General features: G+C 40.6%; 1 pseudogene across 1 annotated transcript; it reads right to left on the bottom strand.

The window, feature by feature from the left end:
• Window positions 1-8,407: 8,407 nt before the first annotated feature.
• On the bottom strand, window positions 8,408-10,989 carry LOC147428285 (phytolongin Phyl2.1-like; annotated as a pseudogene). Its single transcript, XR_015186035.1, has 2 exons — window positions 9,267-10,989; window positions 8,408-8,759 (listed from the first exon to the last, which is right to left on the bottom strand). The product of XR_015186035.1 is annotated as a phytolongin Phyl2.1-like (transcript).
• Between the last annotated feature and the right edge of the window lie 6,944 nt (window positions 10,990-17,933).

The following is a 17,933-nucleotide window of genomic DNA, read 5'->3' on the forward strand; positions in this document are numbered from 1 at the left end:
TCCACTCTCCAACGTATATTCTCCCAAAGGCCAGCCAAGAACCTATCCTTCTTCATCATGTCAGGCGGGGGTATCTGTGGTGCTAAGGCCTTGCACATCCGCTCCCATGCCAATGAGAACTTACGTATGTACGCATCTACTGGCTCACCTTCCTTTTGCACCAAACCTTGTACTTCTTGCCACACCTTGTCAGGATCTTCTATCTTCACAAACTCCACTTCCAACCCATGCCTTAGATTGTCCCAACTCAATCTTACAGGAGGATCCGCTGCACGCAACTCCTCTTCAAATGTTTTGGACCAGACTCGTGCATCACTCTTCAAACAAATTTGGAGAAGATGTAACATCTGCGCAGGGTCATGAATCTGGTTGCTAATGCAGGCAACCTCCATATTTTCCAAAAAATCTTCCACATCTTCATCACTTCTTCCATGAAACTCCGGATAAGAGAAAGCCATGGCTACCCAAGTTACAATGCTTTGAGAACCCCTTTGAGCAGACGTACAAGAACCCAAGACTTTTCACTGACTCAACCTCTAGAAACTTCAATGGAGCTCAACTTTAGATAAGGACAAACACATGCACATCAAATGAGTTTTCATAGTTGATCATCGGAATTACAACAGGCAAAGGACATTCCAAGATCTCTCGTAATCTTCTTGGCCCGAACATAAAGAATATGCGTTGTTGGAAAGAAATCTTCCTAGACACATGAACATTTATTTGGATTCTCTGAGTTAAATGAAAAGGAGTGAATTGAGGACCATTTTGATCATCCATTAAAGTCAACCATGCATCTCCCAAGAAGGCACACCTGACTTAACCTCTGATTTTGCCAAAATTTCAGCAGCATAACAGCATAAATGGCTCAAAAAACCAAGAAACCAGCCATCATAACTTGGAAAAATTTTGACAGAGTTTCCCCAGAAGTAGAGCAGTAGGAACCCAAAATATAGACTGTATATGTATGCATAAACTGTCAACAATAGAACCCGAGCATCAAGTAGGACTCACTAGTACATAGCCTATGGCGAGGTCACAAAAAGGGTGCTCCAGCTACCTGTATCACCGAAAGGATCTCCACATTTGAGAATCCCCTAGCTCAATAAAAACCTCACGGTATCGACCCTCACACGAAGGCTAATGCAAATCGCGTATAGTCAAGTCTCATAAATGACTATCTTCCAGACCAAGTCTCAGAAATGGCTAGGATTGCCAAATAAAATCATATATGGCTCCACAAAGGCGTACCATGGCAGTTTCCACAAGTAACGTACAATCCAACAGAAAATGCGCTCAAACAAGTGCTAAGTAATGCATACCCACAACAACTGCAAGTGACACCAATGCTAGTATATCACTGTACTCCAGCTACCTGTACCTGTGTGAATCACCTGTACCTGTACCTGTCCCTGTAACCTGTAACCTGTAACCTGTAATCCTGAATCTCGAAGCTTGAAGCTCGAAGTAGAAGGTACTCGAAGAAGATCCTCCGTGGGGGCGCCAAAAGAATGTGAGCGGGATGAAAACACACAGAACGCCTCTATAACGACCTGACACACACTCTTGGAATGATACACACACACACACACACTATGGGGCACCACTCGGCTTACACAAAACACCTGGCCGAGACAGGGAACACACCTCTGGAGTGAGAGGAGAGAGACTATCCACTTGCCCACTCCACACACACACACACACACACACACACATCCAAAAAAATCAGCTCAAAAGAGGAGCATTTATGATGTTTAGATACAATTGAGCTTGGGCCAACACCAATGGGGCAAATAGCTCACACAATATGGGTAAAAGATACCAGATACAATCACAAATTGGAGCAGAAGCTTCGCTCCATAGGAGAAACTTACACAGCCAAAACAACAGAAAAAGAGTGAAGAATTTGGCAAAATGGACAGCGCCATCGCGTCCGGAACGGCCCAAAACCCAAGTCTACAATGTCAAAGTGCTCAGATTCGACATCGGATTAGCAGTTTACAACCAAAACAGGCTCCAAAAACCCAAAAAACACACCTGCGGCTGTTCCTCCTCTCTTCTCCACGTTTTTTCTGGTCCTCTCTCTGTTTTTTCAGGTCCCACACTAAGATTTATTAGTTGGGCACCCGTGGCCTTTTAGATGACCTCAAACGAACCCCGAACAGGCCAAAAACTGACCTCGCAGTGCATAGTTGTCACCTTTTTGCATCATCCGCACACCTGGCGCTCAGTTTTTCCAAATAATGCATCCCGCAACCACGTGAAGTGGCCCCATAAATTGGTCCTCATGATGACCTTTCTGCATAAGTATCACAAGAAAACACCCACGTCGTGTCCATACTTCTCCGCGTGCAAGTATTGACCCCATTCGCCCTCCTGACGCCACTAGATGCCATCTGACACACCTGCTTACCTCATGTCTTCGGCCTGCAGATAGCTTCCTCGAGAAGTTTTACGCGCTACCAACTCCTCCTTATTGTAGAAAAAACACACTAGTACTGATAATAGTGAAAATCGTTGCACTATGTACACCCTGTCCTACCTGTACACACGTGGGCCCCACGTAACCACCTGGCTATGGAAATTGGGCAATCCTTTATTTGATGCACCATGCATGTATATGTACATATGCGCAATCTCTTGCTCCAAAAAACTCCTGACAACGTGTCCTACAAAAGCTTTGTAATCTATTATTCCATATGAAGCATGACATGATAGAAAGCCTTCTATTGAGCACATGCGTGTTTTTGGTTGTTTGGCATATGCTTTGGTGTCACAAACACGACGTAGAAAATTGGATGACAAGGCTGTCAAATGTATTTTTGTTGGTTATAGTGTTGAAAGCAAAGGTTATAGGTTATATCATTCGCAAACAAAGCATATTTTGGTTTCAGAAGATGTAGTGGTTGTGGAAGATTCTGTTCAGTCCTTGTTGTCATGTACTTCGGAAGATTCACTCTATATACAAAATGGGATGCCACCTACGAGCGGACAACTTTGATAAAACTCCTATATACGACTCATATTAGGAAATATGACTCCCCTTTCTACGCTTATACAACAATCAATGGAGAAAATTATCATACCCCTATCTTATATATAGAATTTAGGCCTCACATTATCTAGCTGAGTAAAACTAGTCAAAGAGTGTGTAGCATAGTGACTAGCAACTTACTAATGAACCAATGTACCCTCGATTCATCTTAGTTTGACTTTCAAACTATGTGTGTCTAATCAGGCTTGCACTCTAGCTCCAATTCTAACCCATCCAAAGCTGGTGTAAATCAACCCTTGACCTACTCCAAATCAACCGTTTTCTATGAAAAATTCATCCAAATTCTAGTGCACACCAGTGAACAATCGTTACAAATAATCAACACGATTCAGGTCCCCCCCAACCCCCCCGCCCCAACCCTCCCTTCCTAAATATGATACCTCTCTCCCTTATTTTTAAGTTTGGGAGATAAATTATTGGAGGCTTGTCCTTAGCTTATACACTTAATTAACTTGTAAAAAAAAACCCTCCCCTCCACTTACGTGGTACGATAAGCTTTCTATGGTGAATCCCCCGGGTCATGTACTAGAGACCGTAATGTAAGCTCACAGGACATTTATGACACTTTGTTGCCTCTTTTCAGTGGTGGAAGTTCGAATGTAAAGTCCAATGAGGCAAATGTACAACCTGGGGATTTCCAAACATGTTATAGATCAGCCTATTACTGGTGCAGATGTAAATGATGTACTTGATGAGGAAAGCGTTGAAAATGAGCAGGCTAGAGGTATGCCAAAATGGCTGGTGCAACCATTGCGTGACAGTAAATTGGATGATCTTTGTCTAGTTGTACTCGTTCAGGCTCTGTCCATGCATCTTATGCATCAGATTGTTATAATTTTGCTGTGTTTAGCTTATACGATGTTGAGGAACCTCTATCTTTTGATGAAGCACAAAATTCAAAAAATTTGCCATGCAATCGAAATATGATGCACTCATAGAAAATGACTTTATGTGATTTGCCTCCTGGCAAAAAGGCCATTGGTACAAAGTGGGTTTACAAGTTGAAATGCAAGGCGGATGGTGAGGTCGATCGCCATAAGGCTCGACTTGTTGCAAAAGGCTATGCGCAGCAAAAAGGCATAGATTATGAAGACATTCTCCCACTTTTCATATGACTACTGTTCATTTTCTATGTGCATTGGCAACTCATTTTGGTTGGGATGTACATCAATCAGACATTGTTACAGCTTTCTTGAATGGTGACATATTTGAGGAAGTTTATGTAATGCAGCTTCCGGTTTCGTCAAGAAAGGACAAGAGGAAAAAGTGTGCAGATGTAAGAAGGCTTTCTTTGTATGGGTTGTAGCAATCTCCTTGTGCTTGGTATGAGAAAGCTGACACTCATTTGGTCAAACGAGGCTTTCGTAATAGCCCAACAAAAAGCACATTGTATGTAAAGCGTGAGGGGGATGTACTTCTCATTGTGGTTCTTTATGTAGATGATTTGCCGATCACTATACCAAATGAGAGACATATTGCTGAATTTAAGGCTGATTTGAATGCTACTTTCAAGATGAAAGATTTGGGGCTTTTGCATCATTCTTGGGCGTACAGCTTAAGTTGTGTGATGGTGGTATTGCCTTGTGTTAGAAAAGTTACATAGACACATTTGGACTTGAGGATTGCAAACATGTTGCCACTCCCATGGAAACAGGTTTAAAATTGAGTCTCCATGAGGTTGGTGATCCTGCAGATGTCACTCTTTAAAAAACTGTTGTTGGATCCCTCATTTATGTATGTAACACAAGGACGGATATTCAGTTTGCAGTCTCACAGGTTAGTAGATTTATGCATAGCCCATGGTCTAAGCATTGGCAGGCTCTCAAGAGGATTTTCCGCAACCTTAGTGGCACTTTATATCTTGGCTTGTTTTATCCCAAGGGGGGATCATTGCCGACAGACTTACATGCTTTTTCAGACTCAGAGTTGGACTGGTTTTTTTGACACACGAGTGTCCACAAGTGGTTTTTGTTTCATGCTTGGCAGTTCATGTATATCATGGTTGAGCAAGAAGCAACCTACTGTGGCCACTTCTAGTTGTGAGGTTGAGTACAAGGCAGTCTTCACAGCTACGGTTGAGTGTGTATGGCTCAGACGCCTTATGGCTAATTTGGGTGTTGGATAGAACACTGCCAACATTACCTACACTGACAGTCACAGCGCATTGGCAGTTGCGAGGAACCCAGTTTTTCATGCTCACACAAAGCATATTGAGGTGCATTACCACTATGTCAGGGAGAGGCTCTGAGTAGGAGAGATCAGCTTGGCTTATATGACAACATAGGACAACCTTGCAGATCTTTTCACAAAGGCATTGTCTCGTGAGAAGCTCGAAGATTTCCACAAAGCTTTGGGCTTACTCCCCTTTGTGGACTGATCGTGTCCTTAGGGCATGGAACTTACCTTTACTCATGTGCCATCTCTCGTTCACCGCATCACTCCAGGGGGGGATTTGCAGATCTTTTCACAAAGTCATTGTCTCGTGAGAAGCTCGAAGCTTTCCACAAAGCTTTGGGCTTACTCCCCTTTGTGGACTGATCGTGTCCTTAGGGCATGGAACTTTCCTTTACTCATGTGCCATCTCTCGTTCACCGCATCACTCCAGGGGGGATTTGCTACCATATACATGTGGTAGTGATGTGTGTGAACACAGTAGGACCGCCAGGGCATTTTTTCCCTCTTTTGAAGGTTTTTTTCCCCGTGCATTGTATATACGCCCATCACTCTAGGGCTATCCATCTTTCTTTTGCACACTAAGCAGCACACTCTCTATTGTATGCCTTGAGCTTCCTTTGTCTTCTCCAAGCTGTGTGCGTTTCTTTGCAACCCTAATTCCAACAGTGTTGTTTTTAGTCTTCCTTCATAAGAACCTTTAGGCTAAGCCATTGGCCAATTAAAAGATATCATTTAGCACATTGACAAAATGTGATATTATCGAGATGTTGATCTCTATGATTGCTTTTATTAACATAGTCCTAATTTTTCTCTTTTCATTGAGGATTAAATTAGTTGTTTTTGAGTATTTTGCTCACCATAATATCTTCACTTTTCACAAAGGTCAAATTTTTTAAGACCTTTGAAGGAATTTGCATCTATTTGCACAAGTGAGAATACATTAAATACCTACATGAGTCACCGTAAGTTTCTTGTTTCTTGGGTATGGCATTCATTTTTGTACAAACCTGGGTGCAAGCATTACTCATGATAGTGTTTTATAATCATATAAAACAATGACAAGGCCTCTATTATTTGGCATGTTTATGTTTGCATTTTGTTTCATACGCATAGTTTAATGTCCGCTCTTTGGTGTCAATTGAATGGATTTGATAATAGTTCATATTTGTCTTTTAAGTGATCTTGGTATAAGAAAAGTGGCTAAATTCAATGTTGAATGATTGCGATACCTAGTGGGACTCGTTCGAAAAAGCTTGCTTGCTTTGTGAGTTTCCTCTAAAGGGGAAACCCAATAGTGTTTAGAATATTCAAACTAATTGTCAACGCCATAACAAGCACCTTCGTTTAGGCTTCTTTTGTATTTACTTTTTGGTGAAGGTCGCTTAGTCTTAATGTAGTAAGCGTTGGGATGTCTTAGGAAATGACGGTTTCTATCCAAATCTCGAGAACCATCCTCGAGCCGTCTAGCTATCGAACTCTTTCTTTACAATGATGGAATGTGTTCTCTTAAACATAAGTAATGAAAATTTGTGCTAATATTTTGAGCCCGGAAGTAAATCCCCACAAAAATTTCAAGCTATAAGTTTTTCAAACGTTAATGGGAATGCTTAGTGGCGCTATTGTGGACAAGTGTGCCAAGCATGTGTGCTCTTTTCTAGCCTCAAAGTGTCCAAGAGAAGCTCCCTTCTCTTGTGTTCGTTAGCAATTAAACTGCAATAATAGTAGGATATGCTATGCTAAAACAAGCAAGACTAACAATTGTAGAAGGTTTCAAGAAAATTTAAATGAGGCCATTCTATCCGATGCAATGACTGATTTGAGAATCACCAAAAAAAAAATATGGTGAGCAGGGTTTTCATTAAGGTGATCACAAATAGTGAACATGTTAATAACGTTGAGTGATTACATTTCAAAACACGTGATCATGCTAATATTCATGTGACTTCCCCTTAACCTATAGAAAATTTTTCGATAAGCTCTCTAAGATTTTTTCATTTCTTAGTGGACCTGGTTTAGTGTTCTTACAGTTCCCTGATGGGCCCATCAGATAAAACGCATACCCCGATGGGGTTTTGGTGGGTTTACATATCACCATGTATCGGCTTTTCTGTGATCACATTAATTGTGATTATGTGTGTGATAATAAACATTGTGATCATAAGAAATTTCACGTGATCATGTGAGGTGGGTTTACATATCACCATGTATCGGCTTTTTTGTGATCCTTATCAGTACTGAATTGGCTCAATAGGATACGCATGACCACATTCCGATAACTGAACCTCCTGTAACCACCACCTAAACATGCCAACTATGAACCGTCACTGGGTGAAAAAAAGCTATAGAAATTTCGGTAATATTGGGCTACGTATGTGATGTTGATTATGTCAGCTACTTGGTCAAGGTTGTGGACATATGAAATACTTGGTGAAGGACTTTCATCTCTCTGAGTCGAAACATAGAAGTAGTGGAATTGCATCCCTCACCCTCTATCTTGCTCCATTCTTTCAATTGCTAATTTTGTGTGTTATCTAGAATTGTGCGAAAGCTCCTTCATAGTATGACTGTCATATTGTATAGTTGACAAACCCAAGATTTTTATCACATGCATGGGTGACCTTGTACGTGCCCACACACTTACTAAAGGCAGTAATAGCGCCCTTGGAATTGTCTTTTGTTGTAAATTACTCAGAAAGTTGGCTTTGCCTCTTGGCTAAAACTTGTATATCCAATCAACTGATGTTGATTAAACAAAAACGAGATTATTGAAAAGATGTTATAGTGGTTTTAGGATTGACCATATATTAATATCAAAAGCAAAAAGAGATTTGTTTGCAAAGTTTCACTCTATTGCTTTTGGAAGTTCAACAGGTAATTTTCATTCATTGTGTTCGGAGCTTACATGACTCGGCATTAAATGGGTATTAAAGAGGGGTATCTCTTTCCAGGCCTAGTAATTTGGCTACTTGTTTTTCCGTTGTCAATTTGAGTGCGCGTGCACATTTTTTATTTTTTTGTTTGTTTTTTTTTTTTTTTTTTGTTGGGGGGGGGGGGGGACCTAAATGCCATCCATTTCCAAAAACCAGCAGTTGCTAGGAGGAAATTTAGCTAATGAATGAGAATGTAAATTCCTACTTCCTCGGTCACCACATTAAAACCCTTTTTCTGACACCGGTCTTTTCAAAGGGACACCATGTCCCATAGCAATTCAAGTTCACAACTAGCTTACACCATCATATTCTCACACACATTCAGAGCCACACATACTTCATTGTAGCATGAGGCAAGCTTATTACCATCAAGAAGCCCTTCTCTTGTTTCTGGCAAGGGTTCTTATTCCTAATATCTCAACAACAAGTGGCATGAAGAGGCCATACCTAGTCTAGAATTGATGAAATAATCTAGAATCAACAGAAGACTCGCAGCCTGTTACAAAATGCTGATGTCAAAAGGACCACCATTGTCAAAGCTTGATGAAGTTTCCACTCGGGGGACTCTGCTCGTAGGGCTTCCTTTCAAGTCTGATTTCCTGCATGGTCAATAAAGAAAAAGAATAATCAGAAATCTAAACATGCCAAACAAAGAAAGACTAGTGCCACAAATGAAGCGAGGGGCCTCAGCCAGAGTGGGTAAGGACTGTATGATGGCTTGGAGTGAATGCCTAATATGCAAGACTAGTGCCACAAAAACAGTACTTTGCAATGAGTCTTACAAGCACACTCACACCACAATAAGAATTTGCTCGAGTCTTGAATTCTCCACCATAAGTAGCATGCAAAATACACAGTCTAAACCCATTGCATCGAAGCAAGAGTAAATTTGCACAATTAAATTTCATTTTTTAAAAAAGTGAACTTTTAAGTGCCTTAACCAGTATTGGAAAGGTGCACAAAAAACCATTTTCTACTATTGAGCATCCACACCAATTGCAATTCCTTTGATATACAAACCAATGTCAAGAGCACCTTTCTGATGCAATGGTCTCACCTACCTACCAGAAAAAGGCAGCACAGCACAAAGATCGATAGTAGCATACCTTGATAGCAAACAAATATGAAAGTCCTAGGAGTGGTCATGTCGGTTTTCTATTCTATCAAATTGGACTAGAGCCTGCTTCATGTCAGCAATTGCACAAGGTCATTCTTGGATCGAGTAGTAAGAGGAACGGCATAGCACATCACTACTCCTCAAAAAGAGATGGTGTTCAATCTTTGCATCGTGTCTTTGGAACTTACGCAAATAATCCATTCAAATACAACTTTTAAGATTTGTGTATTCGTCTGTTGTTTTCCTGCCATCAATCTCTACAGGCAATTTTGCTTGCTTTTGACCTTCTTCTTCCCTTTCCTTGCTTTTCCTATCAGAGTTAACCAGAGAGCTCTGGATCCAAGACGCCCCTCTTCTGTTTTCAAATTGAATTCATGATCACTCATATCATCCAAGGGGGCCACGGCAGATGGCGAACTTACATCCAGATCAACTCCAGCAGCAGAAAGGGTTTGATATTCAGCTTGAATGCGGTCCTTCTCTCTCTGAGGGATGCCAACGAAGGAGGCAGCGAGATTGCTCATGACAGAGGTCATTTCATCATCCAAGAAGTGAGCACCAAGCGTAAGGGACATGCCACGTCCTTTGCCAAAGGCATGGAAGGCATCACGGACCTTCTGCAAGAAAGAGAAGGCATCTGCCTTGCTAAGACCTTCATCCATGATGGCACAATAAGTAGCAACACCATCCAGAAGGCAAATAAACCTGCGCTGATGGGTAGTGTAGCTGAATCGGGCATGCAAAGGGGGTACATTCTCCAGACAAGCGGCAGCCATTCCAGGTGATTCTGTGCGGCCTTCCTGTGTATACTCAGATAGGACAATTGTACCTTTCGAGACAGCAGAATAATGAACCAGGCTTGAGAGGGGAGGTTCATCTTGCAGCTTGCAAAGCCCATCGCTAAGCAATGGAGCAGATGAGAAAGAAATCCTTCTCAGCATTGCTATTGTCGAGAAATTGCAGTAGAAGAATGCTTGTCTGTATGCAAAACTGGCACAAAGATGCTCAAAGTACCTGGTGTAAACTCAAAGACTCAAAGAAAGGGCGGATGGCACCTTCGCGGAGGCTTTGATGATGCTTATATCCAGCACCAGCAAAAGCTTGCCAGAAAAAAGCGACCTCATCCATGGCCTCCTTCCGGATCTCCTACCCGGAAGATCAGAAAATGACGGCTCCTAAGACACCTAAGACCTTCAATGCAGCCATGGTGTTGTGATCTCTCTGTAAAACGCCAAAGACAGCTGGAAAGCAGGAAGGAAGGAACTGATGTGCATGCCACTCCGGGTTGGGGGCGGGGGAGAGAGAGAAACTTGTTCAAAGTGGAGAGGATGATCGAGCCAGGTCGAAAGACTGAAAAAACAGCGTGGTATCCCGCCATTGCCGGCTCACAGTTAGAACGCGCTTTGGTCAAATTTGGTGAGGGAAACAAAGCGGGCCGGCGGGGGCCCTAGGTGTATATGGTGTCTTAATTCACTGTTTCCATGCCTGGGGACAACTACCAAAATTGGCCCCATTCCACTTTTGGGAGGTGGGATCAATGGTCTTCATTTATCAAGAGTGGCAGGATTGGGCGCCTTGGGCGGTCCGATCTTTGACCAAATGAACCTCCATTGGATCCCATAAAAGTAACCACCAAGTAGATCTGTTGTGAATGCCATGTGAACATGTGAATTCCATGAAAGTAAACAACAAGTGAGTCCGTTGTGAACGCCATGTGAACATCAAGTGTTTTTATGGAATGATGCGAGCCACCCCAAAGACTTTGAGAAATGTTTTTTAGTGCTTTTGGACCTTTGAATGTAAAGCATGCTTGTACAAAGTGTACAAAAGCAGTGTGTGCCAGTTATCTGTATGCGGGCCAATTGTGCAGGGCATATAGTTTTGTTGTTTTTGTACATTGAAGTGTCTAAACTTCTAAGAGTAAGTAAGTGCACTTAAACTATGAAGAAAATTGAACTTTTTCTTAGCTTTTGGTAGTGAGTGAAGAGTAAAATTCATCAAGGAAGAAGAATCTCCATTAGGTAGCCTCTAGTGAAGGATGGGGGTTTTGTTGTAGAGGTGTCTCTCTTGCTTTGCGAGAACCTAGTGTGGTGAGTTGAGAGCGTGTCTCTCATCAATGGGCTAAGGAAAGTGGGTGCTTAGCTCTACATATTGATCTCTTTTCATCTTGGTTTGAAGTATGAAAATTATGTTGAGTGCAAATCCCAGCTAGTTGTGGGTAGACTACACGTTGTAATACCTTGCTTGTACATTTACAAAATGGGGGAAAAAAATCCATCACTTTTTCTCAAAATTCTAATGAACTTTGTGGGTTTTTAGCTTGATTTGAATGGGTTTTGGTCAAGATATATGTATATATGGGAGCACCTATGGAGTTTGTACAAGCACATAGAAGGGCATTTGAAAAGAAGTGAAGCCCTTGATTTTTTTAGCAAAAGAGAAGAGATTTCCATTGTTATTTGTCACTTTTTTCCTTTGATTTTATTGTTCCTTTTCTTCTTTTAGTGCAACCAAGTATATTGGGAGTTGTAACCGTGTAGAGGGAAGCCAATCACGGCTAGTCGAGGTTGCGTGTGTGTAGGGTTTACAAAATTTGTGAGTGAAGATTAGTTCATATTCTTTTGAGAAAGCTATTATCTGCATCCTCTTTTCGTTGTAGTTGTTTAAGGTGTTGTAAAGGTAAGCCTCCCAATCCTTCAAAACGTGAACCGTGAACGTCACAAAGTGAACGCACTAATTCCCAAGTGAACTTCACATGATTACATGAATCCAAAGTGAATCTTATGGGAACGTTATGTGAACCCCCCGATGGCATTTTTTGCCATGATAAGGTATATTCCCACCTACCTTTAAACTAGTGCGCAATAGCTTAGCAGTAGAATAGTAGTGGTGTGTGTAGGAGGTGGTGCATTCAAGGCCCGAGGCAAAAATGGAGGGATATTGTTCTTTTTCCCAAGACAATCCGACGGTCCACATTATTTAACGATTGTGGACCATCAATCCCATCTCCCAAAAGTGGCATCAATTAGTACATAGCCATAATCCAAGCTTCAATAGCATCACTAACTATTGTGTCATGATTACTCAGTAGTGAATGATCTAATTAAAGTCATAATTTTAATTCACCGTTTAAATTACTCCAAAGTGTAGTAATATACTTGTATTTTTTTGTTGAAAAACGATTCTAAAGTACATGACCCGTTAGAGTCTGTCTTCGGTTTGCTACTTTAGTTTCGCAACGCTATAACCGAAACCAGACGTGCTTAAACGGATAAAATCTCTTACTAAGACTGCGGAGAGCATGTTATCCATTGTCCAAACCTCACAAGAATGGAATTTTAGATCTTAGCAGATGTCATAGCATTAAAAATCTATTGATACAAGTTAAGAGGATCATGATCCATGCTTGTGTCCCCAAAAAAGAAAAATCGTACATAAGTATGGTGGGAGGTGGTGGCATCCTCACCCAATTATTATAAACCATTGGAATCATGTCGTTCCCCTATATACTTGTTTTCTCTTCTAGGGTTGAAGGGTTATGATATGCTCCTCTTGCAATGTCGAAGGGTCATGTTTACTTCTCCTATGCTATAGGAGGGTCACCTTTTATTCGATTCACAATGCATTGAGAGGTATTCTATCATGTAGCTTCTAACAACCGTGAAGATGTCAAGCACTCTCCAGCCGTAGAGATGTGAGGACAGGGTTTAGGGGGAGACCGTGCGATCCTACTACCCATGCGGCTAGACCAATGGGGATAGCAAGCCACACACAACTATAAAGTTTGGGAATGAGGAGCACTCTTCATTATCTCAATTGTTGGGTGGAGAGCGGATTACCATTCCCTCCTTAGTAGGTATGCCCGTCATGTGTTTTTTATCTTTCTCTTGTAGGTTTTTGATTGTTGCATGTGATTGGTCATGCATGTTCCTATACGTGTCCAAGAGAGCATCTGTGATTTGAACCCGTATGGACCAATATTGTTCCTTGCTCTCTAGAGTAGAGATGCTTTGTTTTTGAGAGTGTACTTCGATTTTTAGGAGGTCCACCATTGAGTGGATGTGCCCAGAAAATCATCAATATTTTCCAATGGAACCATAGTTTTTGTAGTAGATGTGTTGGCCTCCTATCAAGTTTCTCTTCTTTCAGCTTTGATTTCTCTTTTTGCTTATTCTTTAGCTAGGGTGGCTTCCCTTGGACTTTTGTCCTTTGGTCCTCATTATCACATTCTTGCTGATCGAGTTTCATATCTACATGCACTTCACTTTCTAGGGAATCTTCCTGTATGGGGGTCCATATCTATAGGCACGTCACTTTCTACGGGATCTTCCTATGTGGGGGACAAACCTGATTGCTTTGTATACACTCTAGTGTTTGGTGTAGGTGTGGCTACCTCTTCGAATGTAGTTGCTTATGAAACAATCTCTTTTTCCTTGGGGTTATCATCCAAAGTGGTAGCCTGTGTGAGTGATTTCATCCCTTGACCATAAACCATATTCCTTTTTTAACCAACTTTGACACTTGGAGTTCTGAATGTACTACATGCTACAGCCAAACCGAGAAAACACACACAACCCTTAAAGAATGAACTTTTTTGCATAAGAAGAAGTCTAACTAGTGACTAAACATAACCTCAAAATCCCATTGTGATAAAATTCACCATCCATAAGTGGTGTACTATTAGTGCACCTCACTCTCCTTGCACAAAGAGCTAGTTTTGACCTAGAAGGATGGCAGTTTTTGGTTTTTCCTATTTTAGTTTCACTTTTGTTTTCTAGTAATCATCTAGTTTTTGAGTCTGACATCTTTAGTTAAGTACCAACCTAGAATAGCTGTTTGAACACATACAACTCATTTCAAAGGATCACCAAAAAAATGCACTTTGAATATTGAAGACAAAGCTTGTATGAGGACGTGCAATGGCTAGGAAGGGGGGGAAGGTTAGCAGATGGACCAAATGGGCACCCTCCTAGTTGGCTACATCTTGTCCAAGCCATCGCTTTGTACTCTTTTTTTTTTTAGAAAGCAATTCAGTCCAATCATGATGCACAATAGCCCCATCCCTTTGATCAAATATATATCATAGCTTCACATATATGCAAAAAATAACTTTTTTCTATTTTCGACGGATGTGTACATGACATACAAAATAAGATATTTGACCTCGGCCTACTGCATCAATGTCAACCCCATAACATAGTCTAACACCCTACCTCATGGCTTTACCTGTATGACACTCATGCGAACAACCACAAAAAGAAATCCACTTATTGCATAATTTTCCATATGGTTAAGGTTGACTAACCACATAGCCACATATAAGTTTATGCACATCAAGTACTTGAAATCTACTTATCAAAACAAGCCATAAAACTATATGAACCACTTATCAAACTCACAACTCCATATGGTACTCCCCCTTGGTAGCATCCCTATATGTATAAGTAGCATTATATATAAGGAACGGTTAATAAATCACACTCTTGAAGTGGTATCCAAAATCTAAATACATGAATTAGCAAGTTTAATGAAGGTTTTGATTTGGATGACTGTGTTTTTTCATTTGATGAATCTATATAGTGTTCCTCCACGGAGCATGGGGTCAAAAATATTAAGTGTAGTGGGTAGCAAGCTCTATTTTGTCCATATACACTGTGGAATTTTCACGTGAAACATAAGAGATAAAATTCTCTAAATGTGTATCTAGCATCTACTTCAAAGGGTTTGACTTGATTCATAGAGGGTTAGGAGATACAGCCAAAACAGTGTCCCTATCGCCTACATGACGTGAAACAAACAACACTTTTTATGCACCTACCTGATCATAAACACACCATATATGTATATATCAACGTGATAAACATAATGAAACAAGCAGGGAGCATCCTTGTACACATCTAGCAAGCCTGTACATACCTATGTATACGAAAAAGCAACCACCGAGAGCATAGTTTCTCAGAAACGTAGAGATAGAAAGAGATGATGGCTATGGACTTTAAATATTTTTTAACGTGATCTAGAAGTGATTACCATTGTTCCTAAGGCTCTTACTTTTCCGCAAAAGAGTAGTGATGAAAGCTATGTAGAGGTTTTTGTCAAGAAAGAGTGTGTACACTGTAAAAAGAGAAGAGAAATATATAGTAGAAAACTAGCGAGAGTGTTCTCCTTCTTCTTCTTGTGAAAAAGAGAGAGAATCTTACAAAGATGGTTATGGAGAGATTGCATCACTCTGTATAATAGGTACGTAGAGTTTGCACTAGTTTATGCAAGTGTCTACACTAAGAACTGAGCAAGTGCTAGTGATGCTTTTATTGATTCTCTGTCAGGTTGGAGTGTTACCCAAGCAGAAAATAGGGTGTGCCCTCTCATGCTAAGAATACTTGCAACGTTTTGGAGTCTTTTTCAAAAAACAAGGCATTGCTATTGGAAGTCAACTCTCACCCCTTTTTCTTCAATTTTTGATGTAAATTGATTAATATAAACGTTATACCAGCAACTAGTGTGACCATAAATGAACTAGGCTGCACAATGATATTATGGGGTAATGATGACATTCCTGTACTATCCTGATGTATTTCCAATGTCGATTTTATAGAAATTATTCTTGTAAAAATCTTGTTTAATCCCGCCTCGTCCCCATTTGGTCGTTTTATATCCAAACGATGACTAAAACTGTAATTTTTAGATTTAGTCATTTTAAAAAGCAACCTTGCTTTTTGAAAATGCAAAAAGAACAAATAGCTTTAAAAAAAACTGAATTATTTAAACCATGACTTTCCCTCATCCACCCGAACAAGGAAACGTGGTTGCTTTTCAACAAAAAGCATGAAAAGCAAAAAATAGTGTGAAAAGCACTCGAAAAGAATTTTTTAACAAAATTGAACAATAGCATCTCTGGGACACGTAGATTACGGATCTGACCTGGCTTTTCATAAAAAGCACCAAAAAGCACAAAAAGCAAGAAAAAGCAAAAAATTGAAAGTTTTTTCAAAAGTCAACCAAACTTTCGTCTGGCCTAGTGGAACATAAAAACGCTCGTGTCCACTTTAAAACCTTACAATATTGCTGAACAGCATTTTTAACTAAAAATTTAAAACGTGGATATCGAAATCTAATTTTCTTATTTTTAGAAGAGACCCAAAAATTAGGGATCTTACATATGCTGGAGAGAGTGTTAGGGTAAGCCCACGCTAGTGGCATCACATGGGGAAGAACCGTAATCTACTAGGATGAATGGAAGATGACATGGTCCAATAGGGAAAGGATGCAACCTCTCTAACCAATGGATGTAAAGCACCAAGCCTATTTGAGAGGCTCTTTTCTATTCAACTTTTCACTTTGAGTTTGAATCATTGTGTCTATACTCTCTTGCTTTATGTTCTTAACCTTGGCTTAACTCTAGCCCTAATTTGCTCTAACCCTATCCCTAGAATCATGGTGAGCTTAAGGCTTCACCCACCATAGCCTAGCTCACTAACAATGCATAGGGTTGAGCACCCCAAGTCTTACAACTGGTATCAGAGCTGAAGGATTTACATCCTTTGTGAATGGAGTGTTGATCAAAGAAGGCTGAAGCATCATTACTAGTGCCAAACTGCTGATTGTAAACATGGATAATCATAGGTCGTGCGCACTTACATTCCACCATTTCCATCATTACTATTATGATCACTCTGTTTTATTCTCCTTGAGGTTGTGCTATCAAGATCAGGGGGTCCGAGCTACGTGCCTTAATTTCTTCAAGCACTTGTTTGCTTTCTATTGCACATAACTCGCAACCTGAGATCTCATTTTGTGCCTTCCTTACAACGCTCGCTATGGTAGGGAGGTTTTGATCCCACATGGTGTTGGTTTGAAGAGGCCTAGGTGCAGGCTTGGAAGGAGGTGAGAAACTCATCATAGAAATTGGAGTTTGCTGCAAAAACCAACCCCAGGGTCTCTATGGAGCACATGGTATATTTGTAGACTTTGCCAGTGCAATCAGAGAGAAGAAGCCGAGCGATGGCAAGTGACACTCATGACGCACATTACTACAAGCCAATTTTTTTAAAATCCTATTCAAAGAATGCTTCTCGGATGTGACAAATCCTTGTCGGAGGAAACTATGATCCATCATTACCCACCCCCTAGTTGAGCATTCATGCTCAACCCCATCGTTATTTAGATATAATAAGACTACATAAGAAAAAATTATATATAGTAGCTGTATAAATAATATAGAGATATATAGAGATAAAAAATCATTAGCTCCACAATCCTCCAGTCAAGAGGAAATCCATAACTTCTCCCAAGTTTGATTCCAAATTCACCATCTCTTGGGTCAAATATACGTCATCCAAGTGTACAATATGCATATGCACTCTTCTTCTTCCACCTATAGACCCCGAAACAAGTGTACAATATGCATATACACTCTTCTGCTTCCACCTATAGATCCCAAAACAAGCCACTCTTGCATCTCTTCATAGCATGGCTGTTTGTCACTCTATATCCACGAGCTTTTGTAAGCATTATAAGCATGTATATCAACCTTTGAATCACCTGCACGGCACGCAATAGTCCAACCAGTTGCTATAGAAGTTTCCATAACACAACCCATATCACTTTAACATTGTAATTGATGCACAACATTTTGCAAAGAGACTTTCAATAACAT

The sequence above is a fragment of the Adiantum capillus-veneris genome, chromosome 23, assembly GCF_014529385.1.
Source record: "Adiantum capillus-veneris isolate H3 chromosome 23, ASM1452938v2, whole genome shotgun sequence".
Lineage (NCBI taxonomy): Eukaryota > Viridiplantae > Streptophyta > Polypodiopsida > Polypodiales > Pteridaceae > Adiantum > Adiantum capillus-veneris.